General features: G+C 32.6%; 1 long non-coding RNA gene across 1 annotated transcript; it reads right to left on the bottom strand.

Moving 5' to 3' along the window:
• Positions 1–267: 267 nt before the first annotated feature.
• LOC140440702 (uncharacterized) lies at positions 268–25,083 on the bottom strand. Its single transcript, XR_011950913.1, has 3 exons — positions 24,969–25,083; positions 18,390–18,800; positions 268–340 (listed from the first exon to the last, which is right to left on the bottom strand). It is a non-coding gene; the product is annotated as an uncharacterized lncRNA (long non-coding RNA).
• Positions 25,084–25,910: the final 827 nt, after the last annotated feature.

Below are 25,910 nucleotides of genomic sequence, written 5' to 3'. Positions count from 1 at the left end.
ATCGATAGACATCATTTTTGAATTCAGAACTGGTTTTTTTCTAATTTTAAAGAATTTTAAAACCTGCAGTGGTAATGAACGGGTTAAACCATCATTAAAATAAACAAAATCTACCATGTTGTTTTCTGCCAATGGTCTTAAATGGAATATATTATCTACAGTCGAACTGTATATACCAACTGAATGTCCTTGACTTGTAATAAAATTTGTACAGCTATTCATCTTAAGAAATAAGCATAATATTATCAGATAAAAAATATCTCTTACCTGCTTTGTCGTGGTTTTCTGATAGTGGTATTTGTATCGATACTATTAATTTCTAATGTTGCGGAGACTAAACCTAAAAATATATTGTTGAGGAAAAAATTATTATTATAAGTAGTACAAAATATTTATTTATCCACGGGTGTTTTTAGGATAATTGAAGAGGTGGATTCCAAAAGGGCCTAAGTGATTTTTTTTTTAGATTTTGAGGTTTTAGTTGGATCTGATTCTAGAGCATCATTTCTAACATTAGAAAAAAAATTATGTCATAACAGCTTAAGTCAGGTATACTATATACAGGGAGTTTTAAAAAAAGGTAAACCCTTCTCTAGGGTGGGTAAAAAACTGAAAAATAATTGGGGTTTGCTTAGTAAAAAATTTTTGTAACGCCATCCGTTTTCAAGATACAGGGCGTTGAAGAAAAAAAAATTACGCATTTTTTACGATTTTACCGAAACTACTTGCAACATTGTAATGAAATTTTATACGAATATGTTTTGGAAGCTGATACATCCCATGAATTTGTTTTTATATCTGATTCTCATAGAGAGCGCTAGTTACACGGATCGTACTAAGTATTAGTCAATATAACTTTTTAAGAGTATAATTATTAATCAAAATTTCAAGTAAACTTAAACATCATTCAATTTTACACGAAGAAGGTACTCTTGGTAAAACTCGCTACTGTGTTCCGTTTTCGGAATATTTTGATTTGAAAATTATGAAGTAATAATTGATGCTGGTATAAAATAATTAGTAATTAAACAAAACTTACAATAAGAAAATTAAATTAATGACTAAGAACATAAAATAAAATTCAATTACAGTAAGTGTTCAAAATGCTATCCGTTTTCGCGAATACACAAGTCTAATCTTTTTTCTAAAGATTCCATTAACCTTCTAAACGGTAGGGAATAAGCTATGATGTCATTAAATTGACGTTAAATTCTTTCTTCCAATTCTTGGCGTGAATTTACTTCTGTAGCATAGACTTTTTCCTTAAAATAAGACCAAACTGCGTAGTCCAAATGGTTAAAATCGCAACGAACAGTTACAAAATACTTTATACGACAGACAAATGGTGTTTTATTAAGTGAGTGTAATTTCTTAAGCTATCATCAATATATTGAATCAAATTAGCTAAAGCTTTAAAAGAGTTAGGACAATATCCTTGTGAAAAGCGAGGTGGAGCTAAGATAAAACCCAAAGATTCAAGTACAGCTCAATCAATGATTGATTTCATAAAATTATTAAAGTGCTGTGAAAGTCATTATGGTCGGGGTAAGAGCGTCCGCGGTTACCATAGTCCTGAGTTATCTATTAAAAAATTGTGGCGTATTTGGAAACAGACTCAAAAAGAACAGAAAAAGTCACTTGCATCTTACTCAAAGTTCTTCAAGATCTTGCAGACAAAATTAAATCTTAGCAACACAACATCTGTTCATGTTGTGATCTAACAAAAAGTTTATTTAATATTTTACATACTATTTAAAAAATATTTTTCTTTTCAATTCATTCATTTAAATTATTCATAGTCTATCGTTCTACTATAAAAATAACTATAATATTTGATATAAATTTCAAAAAAAACACATTAAGCTGATATTTTAGGTTTGAAATCAGGAGCTTGATTTGGATATTAAGAATAACGATTAAGCAAATATAAACTGTAATTAGCATTCAAATTTTCCAAACAGGCGATTAGGTGCTGCAACGTTATCAGATTTTAGAAGTTTAATAATACATTATACTTAATAGGCATATAAATGACAAAATTGCTAATTTTCTTTTTAAAATGGTTTTAATTTAAGCTCTCCCATTCTATTACAAATTCTTCAGGATAAAATCGGCATCACCGCGCTAAAAACTTCCATAAGGATTGCATTCCCTAATTTCACTGTAAAGTCAGGGTGATACAGACTGTAAGACCCAAAAATAGAATAAAGATAATCAAATACAGGGTCTGTAAAAAGAATTAGCCAAATATGGGCCGCATATGGAAGGTATACAATAATAGATATATGCAAGTCTTCCGGGTTGAACCGCGTTGATATTGCGCATATCGAAGCGGTTCAACCCGGAAGGCTGGTGAGTTTAATATTAATTTTTATAATAGTATTAATCTTAGCTCTAGGTTTATATACATACATATATATATATATATATATATATATATATATATATATATATATATATATATATATATATATATATATATATATATATATATTCAGAGCACATTATGAACCTAGCGGTAACTGATGCAGTCGAGGGAATACTTATAAAGGAAGAACTACTGAACAACATAAGATACACTGATGACACTGTCATTTTTGCAGACACTCTGGAAGGTCTTCAAATACTTGTCACTAGTATAGCAGAAGTACGTAGTAAGTTTAAATTTGATTTTAATATAAACAAAAACGATAAACATGGTTATAAGCAAAAATAGCATAACACTGGGACAATTATTTATTAGTTAATCAACAACCTATGTTACAAATCACCAACTTTTGCTATTTGCAGGATCGAGAAGGCAGTATTAGCTTTCGTCAAAATGAAAAACGGTTATACCGATCAAGTTAATTTTAAATAAAAGTTCGTTTACTAAAATGAGACGTATTCTTCGTTATTCTATATGAAGTGGAGCCATGCACTTTAACCGAAGCATTACTGAAGAGACTTGAAGCATTTGAAAGGTGGACACATGTTGAGGATTTTCTAGATAAACAATGTTACCAAAGAAGAAGCTTTACACAAAATGGGCAAAGAGCGCGACCTAATCATAACCATGGCAAACGTGGTAAACTGGAATACCTTGGCCATATAATGCAGAATGAATAACAACACGATCTACTTTGGACCATACTTTAAGCTAAGATAAATGGAAGATGTCCAGAAAAAAGAAGAATATTCTGGCTTCATAACCTACGAAAATGGTTTAAGTTGGCGACTAATGGATTTTTTAGGGCAGCAGTCAACAAAGTGAAAATAGCTGTTAGTGTCCAACAGCTGTAACGGATAAGCATCCATAATAAAAAGAAGTTGTTCAAACGCGAATAAGGAAAACTCACATTATAGAACAATTTATAGAACTCATGATCGATATGAAGGCGTGAAGCTCTTTTTTCACTTAATATACTGATACAAAGATGCCTGGACGTCAATCAATATATATACGTATGTCTTATTGACTATAATAAAGCATTCGATAAAGTACGACATAAACAATTAATGAATGTCCCGAAATCAAAGAAGATTGACTACAACGATCTCAGGATCATATCAAATTTATACTACAAACAGCGAGCAAAAGTGCATATTAACGAACAGCTGTCAGAAGAAATTGAAATAATATGTGGATTGAGACAGGGATGCATATTGTCGCCAATTCTTTTTAATGCCTTCTCCGAAGAGATCCTGAAAAACGCTCTTGAGGATGAAACAGCTGGAATAAAGGTAAATGGAGTCCCCATTAACAACATTAGATATGCGGACGACACTGTGATCATAACCGAAAATATTGAAGATCTTCAGAGACTGGTGACCAAAATAGCGGAGTGTGGAAAAGAGTATGGTCTAACAATGAAGGTCAAGAAGACAAAATTTATGAGAATATCGAAAACTCAAAGAAATAACGAGAATCTTCTAATAAACGAAACCAACGTCGAACAAGTGGACGAATAGGCATTGCTGGGAACAATGAACTCCACAAATGATTACAATCAGGAGCTAAAAATAAGAATAGAAAAGGCTAGAGCAAATTTCAACAAAATGAGAAGAGTTCTATGTACCAGGGATTTAAAATTGGAACTAAGAGTTAGGTTGGCGAGGTGCTATGTTTTTTCGACTTTATTTTATGGAATGGAATCTTGGACCTTGAATGCGACACCAATGAAAAAACTGGAATCATTCAAGCTGTGGGTGTATAGGAAAATTCTGAAAATATCGTGGACAGAACACATCACAAACAAAGAGGTTCTGAGAAGGATAAATAAAGACATAGAAGTTTTAAATATAATTAAAACAAGAAAATTGGAATATCTCGGATATATTACACGTGGAGAGAAATACACCTTGCTCCCACTGATGCAGGGACAAATCCAAGGGAAGGGAAGCATAGGGAGGCGTAGAATGTCATGGATGCGCAACCTGAGAGAGTGGTACGGATGTACATCAAATGAACTTTTCAGAGCAACCGTCTCAAAAGTCCGAATAGCTATGATGAGTGCCGACCGCCGCGGAGGTGGCACTTGAAGAAGAAGATCATCGATATCTACTCAATATGCAGCACCTAAACACAAAAACAATGGACGGGAAAAATGCCAAGACTACGCAGCAATCCATTTAATTGGATATGCAATTATTTATAAAATTCCAGTTCGTATTCAGCGTCCACAAGGTACCGCTGGCCAAACACTAATGGCTATACACGTAGTTATACTAGTTTACATAGATTTGAATTGTGATAATATGTCTACGTTTGATAGCAAGCTTTAGGTATACAAGCTGGTACGTTAGCTTTAACGGTACATTGACCTAAAGGTAATTATAAGGACAACATATTTTAGTGAATGTTTATCCAATTTTATTAAAATATATTTACTTTCATTTTTTTATTTCTTGATTAATACCGTTATAGAAATTTGTCTAATATTCTAGTTATGGAACTTTTGCAATGTTAATTATTAAGCTGGATATTTCGCAGCAAACGTTTTTGAAGTAAACAAGGTTGTTGTAATAAAATAAAAAATATAGGTATTTACAAGCAACTTCAAGTAATTAGAAATTATTGTGATTGGTCCGGAAGATGAAGACTGCAAGTACTGGTGAGGTAGTTAATATTGCAATATCGAAAACAAGTAAACGTTATTTACCTTAGTTTAAGTTATATTATAAATTTATTGTTAAACTAACCTAGAAAACTAAACCATAAACACAATAAACTACCATTCACTTCCATACTAACAAGAGCACATTACAACAACGAATACCAGCGTCTATCGCAATTTAGGATTCCGCTTTGATTACTGGTAATTCCCGAGGCTAAAGATTATAGTCAGTTTCATTTCTTTTAATTTTTCAACATCGCAACCGGTTTTTAATGATTTGGCATCAAGATTAATATTTTATCACGACATACCTGATAGGATTTGAACTTAAACTCTAACTGAATAAATTATTTATTGTTTATTTGGTATTTTCGCATTTCAATAAAATTTACATTGACAGTTTCTTGGTATCTGTAAGCTTTTATCCAAATTGGGTTTACCGAAACGAAAAATTAAAATAATAGATGCAGTTCTAACTTAGACAAGTATTCGTTAGAAAAGGAGCATATTAACTTGGGGAAGGATCACTACAGGAGTATTATTTTACTATTAAGGAGTATTATTATTAATAATTTATTTTATTATTAACTCACACTAACCTTTTTTATCTCTTCTTCTATCTTCTATATATGTATATAGAAGAACATGATCACTCAGTCCCTTTCGTTTTTTGTCAATTTGATATTATTGAGAACCACTGTAAGATGAAACTTTCAATTAAATTATTAATGGTGGAAAGAAATATATTTTTTTCCATAGCTAATGTTAAAGTGTTGCTATAACAACTGTTTTGAGTAGATAAAGTATCACTTTAACCGCAAGGGTAGATAAAGTGACACTTTAACAGCAAGAGTAGATAAAATGTTTTAACTTTTTTTTATTCAATAAAATTTACAAATTCAAACACATTAAGGATTAAAAACAACTGAACTTTTACAATGAACATTATTAGAAATATCTATTTTGGGAGCATCACAACTTGTACTCGTTTGCTTAACCACTTGATTCGAGGTACTGGATTGATTTGCTGGTCCGCCAAGTATACACTTGGATACAGCAATCTTATTCCTTATTGACTCTTCGATGTAAGATTCTGCAACAGATGACGATTTCCATCCACCTAAACGTTTAACGTTTACTAGATCAGCTCCAGAATTTGCGAACATAGTAGCTGAAGAACGACGGAAACAATGCCTCGTGTACATTTCTGAATTTGCAAGTTTAAAAAAATCTGCAATCTTCTTGGGGATATTATTTATAGTGTTTATCCCCACCGGTTGAGTAGTGCACTTTTGCTGTCGGTAATTTACAAAAAACTTACTGTGAGGTACGTTTTTGGGCGCAAGGCAATATACGAGTACTTTCTCACAATTTTCAAGAAACTCAGACCACTTTTCTTGTCAGTAATACAAAACGACATTTCCTGCTTGGTTTTAGTATCCGATAATGAAACGATTATCACCGATTTTCTGCCGTCCACGTTAAACACTTCTAACTTGTACAATTCATCGGACCTGGTCGCTCCATGTACACCAAAAATAGCAATAACCTTCATCAACAAATAGACGTCATCAGGAGCTTCTGTCAGAAATTTAATAATGTCATCTGACTCCAGGATTTTGGACTTTTTAGCTTTGTATCCTCCACTCCTTGTATCTTGTATCAAGAGTTAGGTTGGCGAGGTGCTATGTTTTTTCGACTTTATTTTATGGAATGGAATCTTGGACCTTAAATGCGACATCATCATCATCAATGCAGAATCATTCGAGCTGTGGGTGTATAGAAGAATTCTGAAAATATCGTGGACAGAACACGTCACAAACAGAGAGGTTCTGAGAAGGATGAATAAAGAAATAGAAATTTCAAATATAATTAAAACAAGAAAACTGGAATATCTCCGACATATTACACGTGGAAAGAAATACACCTTGCTCCAACTGATTATGCAGGGAAAGATCCAAGGAAGGAGAAGCATAGGGAGGCGTAGAATGTCATGGCTGCGCAACCTGAGAGAGTGGTACGGATGTACAACAAATAAACTTTTCAGAGCAGCCGTCTCAAAAGTCCGAATAGCTATGATGATTGCCGACCTCCGCCGCTGAGATGGCACTTGAAAAAGAAGAAGATGTTAACAGGATGTTAGAGGACACATACTTCTAAACAAATTCAGTGATGTATAAAGATTCAATAAATTTTTTTTTATCAGTTTATGATAAACGAATTGCGTCTCGGGTCCTTTGGACCCACCTTGCCCGGATACGGGTTAATTATTTGTAACTTTTTTATAATTAAATAGTCTTTACTACTTTATTTATTGTTATTCGGCTTATATGATCGTTCCATCCTACTCTTTTATTTCTTACCCAGAGCTTGCATCTACGATATACATCGTATATCTGTACTTCTGGCTTTGTCCCATAATGTTTTCTTATCAATTTCTCCAAGTGTTTTTATCTCTGCTGTTTCTAACATCCTTTTGTCCTGTTTGTGTCAAGTCGTGTTTCTGTCGCGTATGTTATTATTGGTCTGACTGTTGATGAAAATTCTGCCCTTTATTTCTTTCCCAATATAATTCTCCATACTGTTTTATTCAGGCAACCTGTGTCTCTGTTTGCTTTATTCACTTGCTATTCCATTTCTGTCTAAAGTTTTCCCTAGCTAGATAATAAGATACCTAGATATTTAAAATCCATCACTTGTTCTATTATCTGATCTTCCATCTCCAATTTAGATCTTGGTAAATTTGCTGTTATAACTATGCATTTTGTTATTTTTTGGGAAAATTAAAATGTTAAATTTTTTAGCGGGTATGCAAAATTGATGCAGGTTACGTTGTAAATCATCTTGACTTTAAGAAAGTAGTATTAAGTCGTTTACCAGATTATTTTTAAGTTGTTTTTCTTCGATTTGATATCATGTTTTAGTTGTATTTGTTTTTATTATTTCATCCATAATCAGGTTAAACACTAGAGGGCTCAGGGAATCTCCCTCTCTTATCCCATTGCCAGCTTCAATAGGGTTAGTTAGTTCTTCTACTTTTACTTTTATTGTGTTGTTTTGGTATACATTTTCGATCGTTTTGATTACTCCTAGAGAGTATCTCTCATGCGTACAATAAGTGGATTAAACCCGGTCAAATAACTTCTTAAGGTTCACGAAACATAGATTGCCGGTTTGTTGGATTCTAACGATTTCTTTTGCACTTGCAATTGTCATTATAAATATAGCGTTAGTGCATGATCTTTCCCCCCTAAAACCTTATTGTTCTTCTGCTAGTATTATAATTACATTCAGTTTATTTGTTATCACTTTGGTTGTAAATTTTAGTGTTGTGTTTAATAAAATAATTCCTTTGTAATTTTACTGGTCCAATTTGTCTCCCGTTTTGAAAATAGGTATTAGAATGATTGATGTCCCTTAGTAAAGAATTCAATTTTGTTCTTTTATTTTTTGGATTAGTTTTATTTACTGTTTGGTCAGATCTGGTCCTCCGTACTTTAGAAGTTCGTTCGGTATTCTGTCCTCTCCTGATGATTTTTTATTCTTTAATTTCCTCAATGCTTCCTTTACCTCTTTCTTCTCAATATTTATTTCATCGTTTATTGTCATCTCTGGTATTGGTGATCTATTATCGTCACCTTTTTTTAAATTTAAATAATTAAAATCTGATTTTGATAAAAATAGTAATTCATTTATCAAAATTTTTTAAATTGTCTAATAATAAAACGCTGACAACTTTTGTTTCCAACACTTCCACAAAATTTCTTTTAAATTATTATCAATACAGCTGTTTCGAAACTCAATTATTTTTAAATAGATTCAAATTTAAAATAAAATGTGTTACTCATTTTTCATAGAGCCTATGATATGCGTTTGTCTTAAAAGATAAAGTTGAATGAGATATAAAAACTCTAGGGAAGTTAGGAATTTTACAAAAAATCAGTCATAGTAATTGGGCTAGTCCCATAGTAGTATTTCCAAAAAAATCATCTGAGGAACCAAGAATTTGTAAATTTTAAAGAAAAACATTAAACAAAGTCTTAGATACCGAGTATGGCCACTATCAGAACATATTTCCGCATGTCTAAGCGGACTGTAAATATTTTACTGAAGTCTTGATGAAGGTTTTAGTCTCTGGGCACAATTTCCTGCCAAACAACAGTGAATTCGGTGACATTGAGTCTGCCATAAAATTCCAGCAAAGACTTTACACATCTTAAGACTGTATCAGTGTTATGAAGAATGCTAGAAGACGAAATATTTTAAACGTAGTAAGTAAAAATGTAAAGGATATCGCATCATTTTTTCAATTAATTCCGAAGGATTTTTAAAACTTTTATCATCTAATGAAGAAATTGAAGATGACATTGATGGGTACAATGGAACGCTGGACTTTAAAATTGATTAAAATACTATTCCATTATATTAAAATTAAACAACAAAAACATCTTAATTTTTTCATTACACTAGTGTTGTCATAATAATTATTTTCATTGCATATTTTAGTTCAGTTTATTTTTTATTTTTGAGCTATGAAATATTGTTAGATTTGCCTTTATTTTTTACTTAATTTTTCCTATTATTATTTTTATATTTATATATATTAATTTTATTTTATATATTAATATTTACAATAAAAATATAATCTAAAGAAGTTAATGTTTTTATTTCCCTATTTCCCTAATTAATATGTATAATACGCAATAAGGAACTAATCACCATTTTTGAGGAATACCAAAGCTGTTATTTTATATTATGTTAGTTTAAGTATCAACAATAAAAACACTATCTCTTTCCAACACGGTACAACTTTTAGTAAGGTTGTAACTTGTACCTGTAATTTATAATAGATAGCTTTGAGAAAATGTCTTTCCTGAAAAACACACTTTCAGGAGTTGACTCCGTCTTGCATAACTACGTCCAAGTCATAAAATTGGTCATGCAGAGAAAAATGTCAGGTTTGCATCAAGCAAACTATCTGATACGGCAAAAAGGTACAGATATTTGAAAAGGAAAGCCCTGACTAGTATGTTTACTCTAAATTAAATTCATAAATAACTTTATGGTCGCAAATTTACTCTGATTACGGATCAATACGGATATTCAGTAAAAAAAAAGAGCAGCTATTTATAATGTTCATGCTTTATCACATTTACGCCGAACAATACAAAAATCATAGATTGTTTGTATTCTTTTAGCTGGGTAGATCAAATACCTTTAAATGCTTGTCATATTACGAATGAAATAAACAAGGATTTGTTGTTATTAAAAGTAAAAGACTTCATTTTGTCGGGGTGATCCAGGAAAGTGAGTGATGAATTTTTGAAACCATACTTTAAACGTAGAAATAAATTGTCAATAAAAAAATTGCATTCTATTTGGAAATAGAGTATTTATTTAACAGAGTCACAGGCTGCTTTTTTTCTCTATATTAGTGATGAGTATATATATGCCATATTCCATTGTTTTTTTATAAAATCTGCAATTTGCAATCTGGTGAATTGTCGATTTACGAGCTCTAAATCCAGCTTGGTATTTTTCTATTATTTGTTCTCCATATGGTTTTATTCGATGACATATTATAGCGGATAATATTTTATACGTTGCATATAAACGTAATTCCTCTCTAGTTAGAGCATTCAACGATATCTCCTTTTTTGTGTTTGGTGCCAAGTATTTCAATATTTTAATCACTAATAGGGATTTAGGTATCCATAGTTCATTTGCGAGCTGCTGTAGTGCTATTATGGTAATAACCTTCTTTACATATGTAGTTCAGCTGGGAGATTACCTCTTCCGGATGATTTGTTTCTGGCTAGTTTACATCACCATTCTCTTTGCCTAATAAATGGCAATAAAATAGGCATATGAGTGCAATAAAAGGAAATAAAGAATCTACTTTTCTAAAAAAACAGATCCACCACACATATATGAAGTCGCCATTATGCTTTGCGACCATCTTATAGAAGAACCGGAAACTTTTAGCTCAGATCTTTTCCTTCTGTTAAATTTTTTCAGATTTGTCCTTACACATCTACTATCTAACATAAATTTATTGCATTTTAAGCACTGCATATTTGTAAGGCGATAAAAGATTGTGTTTAGAGACACATTGCAAAGCGTTGTGCCCTCCAAATATAAAACTTGGCAGGACCCTGGTCTTCCTAACCTTTCGGCATACGATCATTAGTGATACCACAGCCCCTACGAGTCCGACACCAAAATGAAGGTGGCACGCCGCGTACACAAGGCACGCGTCGTGGGGCTCCACCTCCCCCATAGTACCTGTGTTGCGATTACCTCACCCATCCGTTATCTCCTTCCACAGGCGGACAGGTGACTCAGGCAGAGGAATTTCCACCTCGCACGTAGACAGGTCGCCGCCGAGGATCTCTCCTCTACCACTCCTAAATCTCCAGAGGGGTACGTGCCGGGACACCGTCACCACGATTGGTGGTGTAAAGCCAAAAGAGGTGTGTACGGGCACAGCTCGTTCAACCTTGACTGGTTCTCTTGGAATGAGAGAAGAGTGGTCCCCGAGAGTCTCGTCTCGGATACTAGGAGTGTAGAGCGGTGACCGTGACGCCTAAGCGTTCGTGTGCGTTTCTATAAACCCGACACCTCAAGCGACGGCTCTCCACCTCTCGATTCCTACCCATTAGTCGCCTCTTACGACAGGCAGGGGCTTCTTGCCTCGGCCGTATTCTTGTTACTCAATCTCTTGCGTAGTTGGCTACTTCTACCTCTTGGTGATTTGTCCCTTCTATTTTAACATTTTTTTTGTCCGCCATTCGACTAATATGATTGTCCCATTCTTTTTTTATTTAGTTTCTACCCGTTTATATCTTGTACCTTACTTTTTGTTCTGATCTCGTCATTCTTTATTCGGTCTCTTAGCAAATTTCCTGTAATTCCTTTGAGTATTTTTATTTCTGCTCTTTCCAGCACTCTGTGTTTTGACTGTATTGGGCCTTGTTTCTGATACTGTAAATTGAAAATTTACTGTACTTATTTGTAAAGGAGCAGTCGTTACGAATGTCACACACAACGCTCGATTTCTTAAGATCCCAGGCCGTACCCGACATTACAGTTAAATAATCTGATGAACATTTTTTTTTTTGCTTATTGGCTTTGGCTTGGAACCTTTAGCCACGTAATTACATATTAGTATTCATTCATACAGAATTGTACAAGGAGGACACTTTTCCCGCTCAGGGATTCATTAGAGCGGCTTTATTTTAACAAACAAGACATAAACCACGATTAATTAGGTGGGCAACATATAGTAAACATACAAAGGAAATGTTCGTGCATACAATAAATTTTACACTCATACCTTTAATTTAATTTTTACAAGAAATATCATAATGGCTTTAAAAATTTTTATATTGTCTTGACTTAATAGAAAATTTACGTTTAATGGTGTACTTAAACCCTCTTTTAGCAATTCTTTTAGCAGCCACATGCTTGTATTACGATGTAGTGGGCAGTTGAAAAATATGTGATTTAAATCAGCTATACTAGTTCCACACTCACATCGGTCTGTTGGGAGAACTCCTATTTTGTGTATATGTTTCGGGAAACATTCATGATTTACTTTTAATCTTATCACAGTTGACACTTTTTTTCTGTTTAGTGTAACATCTTTGTAAAATTGTTTTACAGCTACTGTTGGTTGTAATTTTTATAAATTAGTGAATGTGCTTTCACCAAACTGAATCCATTGTCTGTCCCATTTAAATTTAATATGTTGTTTGATATAGGCAAGTAGATTACATGTGCTGAATTCTTCTATCACCATGTGGGTGCTGTAATGGATTTTTATTTGCTATTGATAGTAAATTTAAAGTTTTGTAAGGAGTGTAATGCTGACAGTGAATCACTGCATATGACAATTTTGTTCCGCTGGTTTTCACAGCACAATTCAAGGGCTTTATATATAGCACATGCTTCAGCAGCAAAGATGCTGGGTTAATTATTTAAAATAAATGATTTTCATTTTTGGTACAAAGTAAGCACTGGTTGTACATGTTGGTGATTTTGTTCCATCTGTATAGATCACAATATGGTCTGAAGAGCCACTTAAGATTTCTTTGTGAGTAGTGTAACCAAATTCGTTTTGGTATTTAGGAATAATAATATTTGTAGCTAGAACACTTGTTAGATGTGGTATATCCATAATCCAACGATTACCAGATAAGATTACAAGGGGAAATAATTAACTTGATTTTTGCTCTTGATAGAAGCATTTAATGCGATAGAAAGAGCGGCACAAAACAGTGGCCTAAACATTAATGAAATAAAAACCAAATACATGAAGGCCAGTAAATCGACAGGCCAAAGAAACCTGCAGAATCTGACAAAAGGAGACTATAACATCGAAAGCGTGAAAAATTTTACATACCTAGGTTCACTAGTTACCGCAGATAACAATATCACTGAAAAAGTTAAGAGAAGAATACATATCGCAAATAAATCATATAATGGACTAATGGCAACCAGATGGTTGGTGAAGAGCGAGTCGTGGGTTCGAAACTAGCTTTTGGAACCAGGAATGGGTCCAACGGACGAAAGAAGTAAAGATACGATAAGAGATATTGGAAAAGATACAGAAATAAACAAAAAGATAGATGGGTAAAATTACCAAAGATGAGATAAGATAGGGAACAGGGCGCCACTTAATTTTTAGGGGTTAAAGGAGAAAATTAAGAAACCTTAGAAAAGAAAAGAAATAAGGAAAGATATTTAGGTTCAGAGATCAAACCCAAGAAAAGATATCAACAGTTAATTATTGAATAAATTTGGTCAACACTCTACATAAACAAAAAATAAATATATAAGGTATTACACATACTTACCTACGAAACTTAATCAGCCTGATCTTTCTACTGGTCAAAGGTATAGTTATATTTAAAGGTAAAAAGCAAATATTCAGAGTTATGGTTATATCAGAAAACTTTGTTAGGAGTCGACAAATAAAATATATACATAAAACAATAACAATATATTCAACAACAAAATTATGACGCTGCTGAATGCAACACAAGTAATAAAAATACACCAACAACTATGAAATGGTGGTATACATATAAAATAAGCAGAAATATAATTAGAAAATACCTTTACAAAGATATATAATATAATCATGCACAAATAAAGTTTTGGCGTATCTCGAGATATTACAGCAAAAAAAAATGAATAAAAATTATAACAAACACCAAAGATAACAAAAATTAATAAAATCTAAATTTACAAAAATACAAAAAAGTTACTGAAGTGAAAACATAAAAATTTAACCAAACCGCACTTGGTTAAGTCGATTAGCGGGCTCGCACTATTATTTAATGATAAACTGAGCTGATGGAATTCGGTTCGTAACAAAATACTGACTGTTCTATTTAATGCAAAATTCAGTAGTTATTCTCAACTACATTTGAAGACATGTATGAATTTTAGATACGTCCAGATAATGGAAGATGATATGATACCATACCATATTACTCGCCAAGATAAGTGGAGATACTTAGATTATAGTAACTTACGGTAATTCCTGACGACTGCTGCATTAAGTCACTGAAGTTAATACTATACTTGTATTAAACACTGAATTTAATTACCCTTAAAGGTGCTTTATGACTATACTTAATCTAATATAGTATAAGATCAAAAAAAACTCAAAATAACAAGTGTATACACACTTATAAAGAAAATGCACAGAGAACGGTACGATAACAGAGATACAGTAAGATCTAGTCCTTATGCAAGGATTGTCCACCAAAAGTAACTTGTTTTCTCTACGAGTGCCCACCGGGAAGTAACTTGGTTCCTCTAAAATTTTACCACACTACCCAAGAAAAGGTGAGGGTATCTCCCCCCAAAAATGATAGGCCAGCCTGTATCTATTTCTAAGAAGATAAGGTTATAACGGCTATCGGAAAGTTCGAGGTAATTTGGCACGTGATAAAATATGAAATCCCGAGATTGGGTCTTTACAGAAAAATTACTATACGAGCCTTCGGAATATTTACAAATCTATCATAAAAGACCCGCCTTCACCGAAAAGCATTAGTTTCTTTTCATACTCCGGATTAAGACGGAAAGGATTAAAAACCTTTCGGGCGCAGGGAAATTCCGGGCATTCAATAAAATTTTGAAGACGGTAAACCGAACATGAGCGTATCATCACGGGGGTAAAAGGAATAAAAATAATTATTATTTTAATTATATAAAAAAATGTTACAGCACGTTTGAACGAAAAATCCTTAGACACATATATAGGGGGTAAAGGAAAATGACATATGGCGCAGAAGATATAACTTTGAACTATACACAGCATACAATGAACCCGAGATTATAATATCCATAAAGATCGGACGTCTGCGCTGGATGGGCCATGTTGAACGAATGTTGGAGACTGAAACACCAAAACATATTATGAGGCAAACACCAGTAGGAAGAAGGTCAAAGGGAAGACCCAAACTCAGATACATGAAACAAGTGGAACAAGATCTGAAAACACTTAAGATTACCAACTGAAAAAACAAAGCAAGGAACAGAACAGAATGGCGGAAAATCCTAGAACAAGCCAGGACCCAGAAAGGGTTGTCGAGCTACTGATGATGATGATGATGATGATGACTTTTGCTCTTGCAAGTGGTGGAGAGTTTTTTTAATGAAGTATGTGGATGTTAAATCAGCTGTATTTAATTTATTAATTATTTTTGCATCATAAGTGACACGATAATGTTGGTTTAGGAAATATTTGCTTGCCAAATATTCTCTGTGCAATGAGAGCGGGTTTTCAGATGCTAGAACTAGGGTGGCTTCATTTGGAGTCAATCCTAACACAATTCTTAGAGTTTTAAATTGGATTCTATTAAGTTTACGTAAATTGGTTATGCTAGCTGACCCATATACCAAACAGGAGTAATCTATAATAGATCTTATATAGGCTCGATAAAAATTCAGTGCAATGTTTTGCTCTGCACCCAACGATCTCTTACACACCATTTTAAGAAAATTAATACCTGTTTCGCAGCGACCAATTGTATAATTAATATGTTAAGTCCAAAGCAATTTTCTGTCAAGTACGACACCAAGATATCTAAATTCTGAAACAATTGGAAGATCTTTGGCATGTAAGGTTAAAGCGTGATTTTTAATAAGGTGTTTTCCTGAAAAAAATACTACGGCACATTTTTGGTACGAAATATTGAATCCATTTAACCAAGTCCAATTATGAAAGTTGTACATAATATGTTTGAGTTTAGTAGTGCTTTCACTGTACGTTTTCTTATGTGAGTAGTTGACAATATCATCAGCATATTGTAAGCAAACAATATTTTGAGACCATAATTTGTGAAAATGGTATGTGTACAAATTAAAAAGAAGTGGACTTAAAACAGCTCCCTGTGGAATACCTTTTGATGTAATCTTGGGTCCAATAATATTGTGATCAACTCTTATCGATACACTTCTGTCTTTGTATAGATTTCATAGTAAATGTGCTATCGATTTTGGAATGCCAAGAAACACAAGTTTATCACAGAGTATATTTAAATCAATATTGTTATATGCACTTTTTATGCCGATAGACAATGCACCTGTTGTCATGGAATTATAAAATCCAATTTAAACATCTGTAGTCAGACGAACTACTACATCCGTGGTTCCATAACCTTGTTTATATCCATATTGTGTTGCTGGTAGAATATTATGCCGCCTTAACCAAATTTCCATTCTCAATTTTAGAGTTCGTTCAAATGTTTTAAAAATGCATGATAATAATGTTATTGGTCTATATGATTCCGGATTATCTTTGTCTTTTCTCGGTTTTAGAATTAATATAACAAAGCAATCATTAAATTTGTAAGGAGGTATTCCAGTTTGCAAAATACAATTATAAATATGTAGTAGTAGTCTTTTAGCCATTACACCCATTTTTTGTAACATAATATAAGAAATCTGATCTGGACATGGAGCTGTGTTTTTGGATATCTTGATAGCATATTCCAGTTCAGATGATGTTATTTGTTTTAATAAATAATGTTCTTCTGAATGCAAACTTATGTGAGGTATATGTTTGTCAACAAATGGTGGACATAACTTCTGAAGAATATCTTCTGCAACTGCGGAAGGAGCATATTTGATTTTTGTTTGTGTTTTTGTTGTTTACCATCTTGTTTAGGCTTTGTGTTTAAACATTTGTTTAGTTGTAGGTTTTATCTTTTTATATTCAAGAAAGTTATTCAGTGCAGATGCGGTTTTGTACTTTTTAAGAGCATTCTTGTAAGCTGTAGCTGTGTATTACACTCATCATCCCACCAAACTGATTTTTGTCTAACTCTCGGTTCAGAGATACTGCATTCTAAAGGTAAATTAACATTTTTGGAAGGTAGCGGAGGAAAACTACTAGAATCATTAGCTAGTAACGAGAATCTATTAATAGTTAATATATTTGAGTAATAATTTGGATTACTTTGAACTTTTTTAGCTTCCTGAAACGAGATATTTTTGTTGCCATAATTTCCTTAATTTTACATTGTTTAATATATAATCTGAGCATTCTCTTGATAGTGCCGAATGTTGCTGACCACAGTGTAAACATTTAGTTCCCACAGAGCAGTCCTTATTACTATGATTTTCACCACAGTTTTTACAGTTGTTGTGTTATATGTCCAGATCTCAAGCATTTCTCACACTGCACACTGCATAACAGAAAATATGTACGGTTCCACTGGAAAAATGCAACTATTAATTATGACTTCTTTTGGTAAACAAGCTCCGATGAATGTTATACATACAAACTGTCTAGGTACTAGTTTAGTTTCATTTGTTTCTATAGTGACCCTACGCTTTAGTCGTTTTATTTCTTTAATATTACTATTTGGATTCTCACTTTTAAGTTTTTCCAGTATATATGTTTCGGTAAACCCTGTATCAACTGAACGAATTAAACCTCGACGCTCCACAAAAAATTGTGGGATACAAGCAATTAAATTATTGGCTTCTAAAAAGTCGTCACTTACAATGTTATTAGCAGATGAAGCATTATTTAAAATTACCTTAATTTTATTCCTACTAATAGATTTAATTTCAGAAATATTATTTTTAAAATTATTTAGATACAAATAATGAACAAAACTCTTATCGGATGTAATTTACCGATATTTTTATCGATGACGAATGGGTCAGTGTCACACAAGCGATATCCGATATTTTTGTCGTAATGTTTTTTTATAAGACTCGTATAGTTATCATTTTTATAATCTTCTGTTATTGGAAACGACTCACCAGATATAGTTGTTCCACCAGGATCATCTATCTCCTTGCTCACTTCCATTTCACAAAATATACTTTGTTGTCACCACTACACTGCTCGTAAATACATCTACTTTCTTTAAAAGCTTAGACGGAACTGATTGATAAACATATGTAATGTAAAATTAAAAATAAAACTGCATACATTCTTATAGTTAGTTTTATTTCATGTCTATTTAATGATTTACTAATTAAGTATTCTCATAATTAAAATTTATTTTCAAAATTCAGTTAATTATTTTTTAACCACGTTAAATTATGTCCCATGCCACCATGTAAATTCTTCAGTAGGACATATTTTTCCCCACACAAACCTCTATTATCCTCGGCATCTAATGAATAAATAATAGCACCAGCAAATTGATTTCTCTTTATATAGTCTCCCTAAAACAAAAAATCAACTAAAATAGACCAGAAATAGTATTTTGATAGGTACATTCCATATAGAAATCGTGGTTAGATTGTGAGATGTTGATAACAATGGAATACATTGGTATAAGAGATCTACTCTATAACAAAACATACATGATGGTATAAGATAACTTAAATACCAGAAGAACAAGTACGTAAATATGATCGTGATGTATCCAAGAACAGAATTTGATCTACAAGAAATCCATGTTTCATAGAGGAATAAAATAACTTTGGACATATACGTGTCCACAATATTTTATTACACTTGATTGGTAACCACGTAAAGATATGAAAGATGTAGATAAATAAGTACTAAAAAAGTTCTTTAGTTAATATAGACGTCAGTTAGTTCAATGCATCCCAATTCTGACTCTTATGTCTGCAGTATAATCGTTATTTTCTGTGATTATAGTTCCCAAGTAAGTATATCTTTTTACTCTCTCAATCTGCTGGCCATCTATCGTTAATATTTCGTTTGTATTGTTGTTCTTGCTAATTTTCATGAATTTGGTTTTTTTGATGTTAAGAGAGAGTCCGTATTCTCCACTACATCTTAATATTTTGTTCATTATTCTTTCTAAGTCTTCCAAGTTGTCGGCTATTATGACTATATCGTCGGCATACCTAATGTTGTTAATTAAACTTCCGTTCACTTTTATGCCGACTGTCTCGTTTACCAAAGCTTCTTGTATGATTTCTTCAGAATAAGCATTAAACAATAACGGCGACAATATGCAACCTTGCCTGACCCCTCTCCGTATCTCCACTTCTTCTGACACTTCTCTTCCAATTTTTACATTTGATCGTTGGCTGTATTATAAATTTGATATCAATGTTACATCCCTCACATCCAGATTCTTGTTTTTAAGAAGTACTTCTATAAGTCGGTCATGTTTTATCTTATCGAATGCCTTGTTTTAGTCTATAAAGCATACATAAAGATCTCGATTAACATCCAAACATCTTTGGGTCAGCATGTTAAAAGAAAATAGTGCCTCTCTTGTGCCCACTCCATTCCGAAATCCAAATTGGGAATCACTAATATCCATCTCCAGCTTAGTGCGTATTCTATTATGAATGATTTTTAGCAGGGTTTTTAAGGTATGTGACATTAGACTGATCGTTCGATAATCACTACATTCTTTGACATTTACTTTCTTTGGTAGTCAAATAAATGTTGATGTCAGCATTTCACGTGGAATGATTCCTGTGGAATACATTGTGTTCAGTAATTGGACTAAAAGATCTATGTTTTTTTCATTGACCAGTTTTAGCAATTCACTTGGTATTTCATCTGGACCAGCAGCTTTATTATTTTTCATGGAGTTTACTGCATGCATAACTTCTGACTTTGTTATTTTAGGTCCCTCGCTTTTACTCTGATTATCTTCATATATATTTTCCTGTCTCTGGTCATGGAATAATTCCTCTATATATTCTTTCCATCTTCCTAATTTTTGTTCTGTCTCCACTAAAATGTTTCCTTGTTTGTCCAATAGTATGCTTGAGGTTTTTTGTTTTGCTACCCCAGGTAATTCTTTAACTTTCTTATGGAGATTGAAGTTATCATATTTGTTTTGTAAGTCTTCTATTTCTTGGCATTTTCCAGCGAAATAAGTCTCTTTAGCTTCTCTTATTGTCCTTCTTATTTGATTATGCAGCTGTTGATACTGAGTTATGTTGATATTCTTTTGCCTTCTTCTGTCCTCCATCATTTCCAAGATTTCTTCTGTCATCCAATCTCCTTTCTTGCATCTGGTTGTTGTGAGTTCTCTGCGACTTGGTTCGATAATTGCATTTTTAAAGAATTGCCATTATTGTTCTACATCACCATCAATTGATTCCGGTATGGATTCTAGGTTTGCATTAATTTCTTGTTTCAGTTTTTCTTTGACGTCTTCTGAGTCTAATTTTTGTATCTTCAATTGATCACTTTTGTAGCTTTTTTGTATCTTTTTTAAGTGAAGTTGGAATTTTGCTACAAGAGGATTGTGGTCCGAGGCCACGTCTGCAGCTGGGTACGCTTTCACCGATTGTATTGCGTTTCGGTATCTGTAGTTTAATAAAATATAGTCAATTTGGTTTCTAACAATTTTATCGACTTTTTCAGCTGGCGATTTCCAAGTATAAAGGCGTCGTTTAGGCAGTTTGAAGAAAGTATTACACGTTATGAAAAACTTAAAATGAAATATTTTGACATATTAGATGCAACTTCTGGTTATATTGTAAGTAAACAACAACAACGTTTTTTTAAATAGAGCACTATCTATATTTTTATATTTTTAGATTCTGCATAAAAGTCTAGAATAAACTTGTATAGGCTACCATAGATCAAAACTTTATATTTTTGAGTAATTTACCCATTTTTAAAAATTTGATAGACACAATCTTTTCAAAGTGAATATCTCATCCATTTACAAACATAATGTCTGGAAAACATTTTCACACAAAGAGTAGAAAAGGTTCGATCAAAATCGAATTCCTAAATACAGGGTGTTCACAAATAATACGCCATTCCTTTAAACTTCAAACCAAAGTAAGTCAATAATTTTAATTAGATCACCCCACCCACTTTATTTTATAATTTTAATAAAAAAGAAATCAATTGTCTTTTAAATAGTTGTATGGTTTTTGTATGTCTAAAAATAATAGTTTAGGAAATAATTATGATTTAATGCTAAAGTAAGAAATTTTTGTTCTATTTTAACAGGCCATGTATGAAAATTTAATTTTAATATATTGAGATATCTTTCCCTTAATTTAAGAAGTTATGAGAAAATAAAACTGATAAAATAAAATAATTTTACCGCAACTTCTAACCGTTTAAGTGGCCATCATGAAAGTAGAAAGCTACAACCTGGTTGTGTCTGATTGCACAAAAGACAATAAACTCCCATCGCTCCTGAAAACCACGAACTCTTGTTAAATGTTGATTTACTTTGCCACAGTACTGCGAATTGTACCTAGTAAACATTCCGTTTTTTGAATTTTATTTTGTTGATTGCTGTTCTTTTATTATAGTCTGTTTTCTTTACACTTTGAACTGGGATGAAAGAATAAAAATGAAATATTTGTTTTTCTATAATTAGCATAGTAAACAAGAACATTTATTGTATGCTCATTATTATCAACAATATGCTTGGCTTTATTAATTTTTGTGTTAGAAACAACTGTTAAATTTTTAAGTAATCTCTTCAGATGTCACAGGCAGGTCGTGGCCGATCTGGAAATCTTTTAGCCAATAGAGCACATTGTCATGTTCTAGTAATAACTCTGTCATATTATCGTGTATTTCTAAATTTACTCAATCTTTATTAGTTAATTTCTATCTTTTTGTAAAAGTGCGAATAACCACAAATGACAATTATGAGATATTTATACCTCCTCCTCCTCCTCTATCCTTTATCCTTCGTGGTGACGTTATGGTATTTGACGAATGGTTGCTATCGATTCTTCTCTCTCCTGGGCACTTGGCACCTTGGACTTGCCTTCAACCTTGTCTTCAAACACCAACGTAATGTGTCCAAAGTGTACCTCAATATATTTTGGTTGATGATTGTGGTAAGATTAGTATTCATGTCGAGTTCTGTCAATATTGAGACATTTATGTGATGCTCTGTCCATGGTATTCGCATCATTCTACGATATACCAACATTTCAAAGACCATTATACGTCGTAAGTCGGACTTTTTAATGGTCCAAGTTTCTGACGCATAGGTAGCGATAGGAAAGATAAGCGTCCGTACCGGGCGCAGTTTCGTGTTCCTGTTTATGTCCGTATCTTTCCAAATTTTAGTAAGTTTGACCGTTGCTGATATGGTCATTGTAAGGCGTCGCCGTATCTCTTCTTCGCATCCTCCATTGTTTGTGATAACAGAACCTAAGTAATTGAAACAGCTTACCACTTGAAACCCCGCTACGTTTCGTATTTCCGGCTGGTTATTTCTAATTTGATTGATTATTGCCTTGGTCTTCTGTACATTAATTTTAAGTCCATATTGACGACTAATAGTATCTAGTCTGTTCATGATGTATTCAAGGTCGTTTGTTGATGATGCTAGTACGAAAGTGTCGTCAGCATAGCGGAGATTGCTGATTTTTAGGCTTCCGACTGATATTCCTCCTTGCCATCCGTCGAATACAATACGCATGATGTGTATATATTGAATAACGTGGGAGAGATACTACATCCTTGACGAACACCGGCTTTTAGTTTAAAATTATCTGAGTATATGTTGTTGACTCTTATGTTGGCTGTGTTGTTGATATACAGTTGTTTCAGTAGTAGATGAAGCACAACTATTTTTTTAGATTAAATTCTCTAGATTTTTTTATAATTTGTCTGAGATTGAGAATTTGTTCTCGTGTGCCTCTTCCAGGGACAAGCCTACATTGTTCTTGTGGGATCTGTGGTAGAAGTATTGATTTTAATCTTTCGTTAATTATAGTTAGCAGAATAGTGCGGCAATCTAGGCCATTGTGTAGTGTTCCAGATTTCATTACATAGTTTGAACATTACTTCAATTCCTATATCTCCAATTTCTTTAAGTACTTCCGCCGTGACTCCGTCTTCCTTGAGATTTTTCAGTTTTTAATTTTTTTATTGCGGTTTCTATTTCCGATTTTAAAATATGTGGTTCCTTTTTGTCATTTATTTCTTCTGAATTCACGTCTTCATGGTCACTATAAAACAACATTTCACAATATTGTTTCCATGTCGCTGCTATGTCCTCTGGATTGGTAATGATCGTTTCCAAGTTATCTTTAATTATCTGCGTTTGTGGTTTGAACTTTAGTTAAGTATTTTACTTTGGCAAACAGTTCTCTAGATTCTTGACGGTCGGCGTGTTCTTATAGTTGTTTGCATATTTCTTTAATATGATTATTTTTGTCTCTCTACTTGATTCAGTGTCTCATCAGTCATCCAGTGTTTTTCTTTTCTTGGGGTTTCTTTGGGGTTTGTAATATTTATTGCATCTATAATGCACGTATGTTCCCATGTTTGATTAGGATCGCCAGTAATGTTTGGTCTGTTACTATGTCTTAGTGATTCTTTGTATTTTCCAGGTTCTTTAGGTATATATTTAATTGTTTTATTTTTTTCGGTTTTTTTACGTTTTTACGAAATTTGATACGGAATTCGCATTGTAACAGTTTATGGTCTGTTCCGCAATCAGCCGCTAGTTTTGTCTTTACGTTGACTACTGAACTTTTCAGTATATTTCAGATATTTATACACGGCCTACTAAAATAAAACAATAACTCTCGAACCTTTAACATTGAACCAGAATTATCTTTATCTTTATTAGGTTTAGGTATAGAGAACTCAATACTATTAGAAGTATAATTGAGTTCTTTCTTCAGTAAAATTATAAAATACAGGGTGCTTTATTTAAATTTATTGAGTTACTGTGGTTTAAAATTTAACGAAATGGCGTATCTTTTGTGAACACTGCATTTAAAAATTCGATATCGATATAAATTCCTAAAAGAACGTTACTTACTCTTTGTGTGCAAAGGTGTTCCAGATATTATGTTTGTATATGAATAAGATATTAATTTTAAAAAGATTGTCACTATCTTTCAAAAGTTTTGAAAAAAGATAAATAACTCAAAAAATATAAAGTTTTAACTTATGATTTAAAAGAGAATTTGTGTAGAATATTACGCAGAATTTAAAAATACAATATTATATCGAGTGTCTTACTTAAAATAAGAAAGTTGTTGTTTACTTCCGGTATAACCAGAAGTAGTCGGTCTGTTAAAATAATTTCAAGTTCATCCAAACTAGTAATCCTTATAAACGAATTTTAATACATATCGGGTAAATAGTTTCTGATATATAAATAGTTCATCGTGAAACCTCCTGTATATGAGCGATACATATAATGAATTATTAAAAATCAATTAATTGAATTAGTACTAAACTACATACAAAAAGACATAATCATTGTAATAGAAAGCTTTTTGAAACAAAAATGGTGCAAAGTATGATACCGGAACTGGGAATATATTCCTAAACCTCGTAATGAGGTCGCAGAAGAAAAAGGTTTTCTTTAAAAATTAAAGTAAAAAAAAAAACGTTTCATTCGACAGCCTGTGTATTCTATAAAGAAGCACTAGTTAAAAATGTCAAACCTTTATCAAAACTGCTCTAGGGTCATTATAACCAATCCAGTACGTTTTATTGTACAAATATGCTGTTTTTGTTTCGACATCCCGTACTTTTGTAAATTTATTGTATTGTGAGCAAATCTAAAACAAAAAACATACAGTTAATAATACGATTACGATTTGTTAATAAATTTGTTTTATTTTTATTTTTATTCACGTATTAGTTATTAGAATGAACCATCGAAAAAAATTGTAATACGCTATGAAATAAGACTTCCTTCTTTTGGATGTTTATCTATTTTTATACAAGGAATTTTAAACAAATTTAAACATAACCTAACTTTTGTAGACAATTTATACAATTGGTTTTTTCTTCTTCTAAGTTCAGGTGAGACACGCTAGTTTCAGGTACTTGGTCATAAGACCTTTGTACTACACTTTGTACTTGTTTTTTTCCATTAAACAGTTTCTTCATTCGTAGTTTTGGGATCTCTTTTGGTTTTATCCTCAGTTGACTAGTAAATTGCTGCCCTAAATCACTTAGCACATTGCAATGGCATAGGATGTGTATGGTAGCCCCTTTTTTCATTTTGCATTTTCGGCACCATGGTTTATTCACGTTATCTACTTTGTAACTCTGAGATAGCGCGTGGTCACAGTCACCATTCGGCTCCTAATTAATATATTTTCTATCGGAAGTATTCTTCATTATTTCTTGGATTTTGCTCTTTGTTACTTTTGGTGATTCGTTATCTGCCACTTATAGAGCCCGTTTCTTGGAGCTTTGTTTTGCTAAAAATATGCCCGTTCATTTGCATGTATCCTTCATGACCCGGTTCCATATTATGTTTTTTTGTCTGGTGGTTAAGATCTTTGCAGTTCCTTACCAGTTTTGATTTTTGTGAATCGGTTCTTTATGGCTAGAATATCCGCTTGACTATCTGTATAAATGTTGATTCCCTTTGC

The sequence above is a fragment of the Diabrotica undecimpunctata genome, chromosome 5 (assembly GCF_040954645.1).
Source record: "Diabrotica undecimpunctata isolate CICGRU chromosome 5, icDiaUnde3, whole genome shotgun sequence".
NCBI classification, from domain to species: Eukaryota; Metazoa; Arthropoda; class Insecta; order Coleoptera; family Chrysomelidae; genus Diabrotica; species Diabrotica undecimpunctata.
This window is presented reverse-complemented; position numbering and strand designations above follow the sequence as displayed.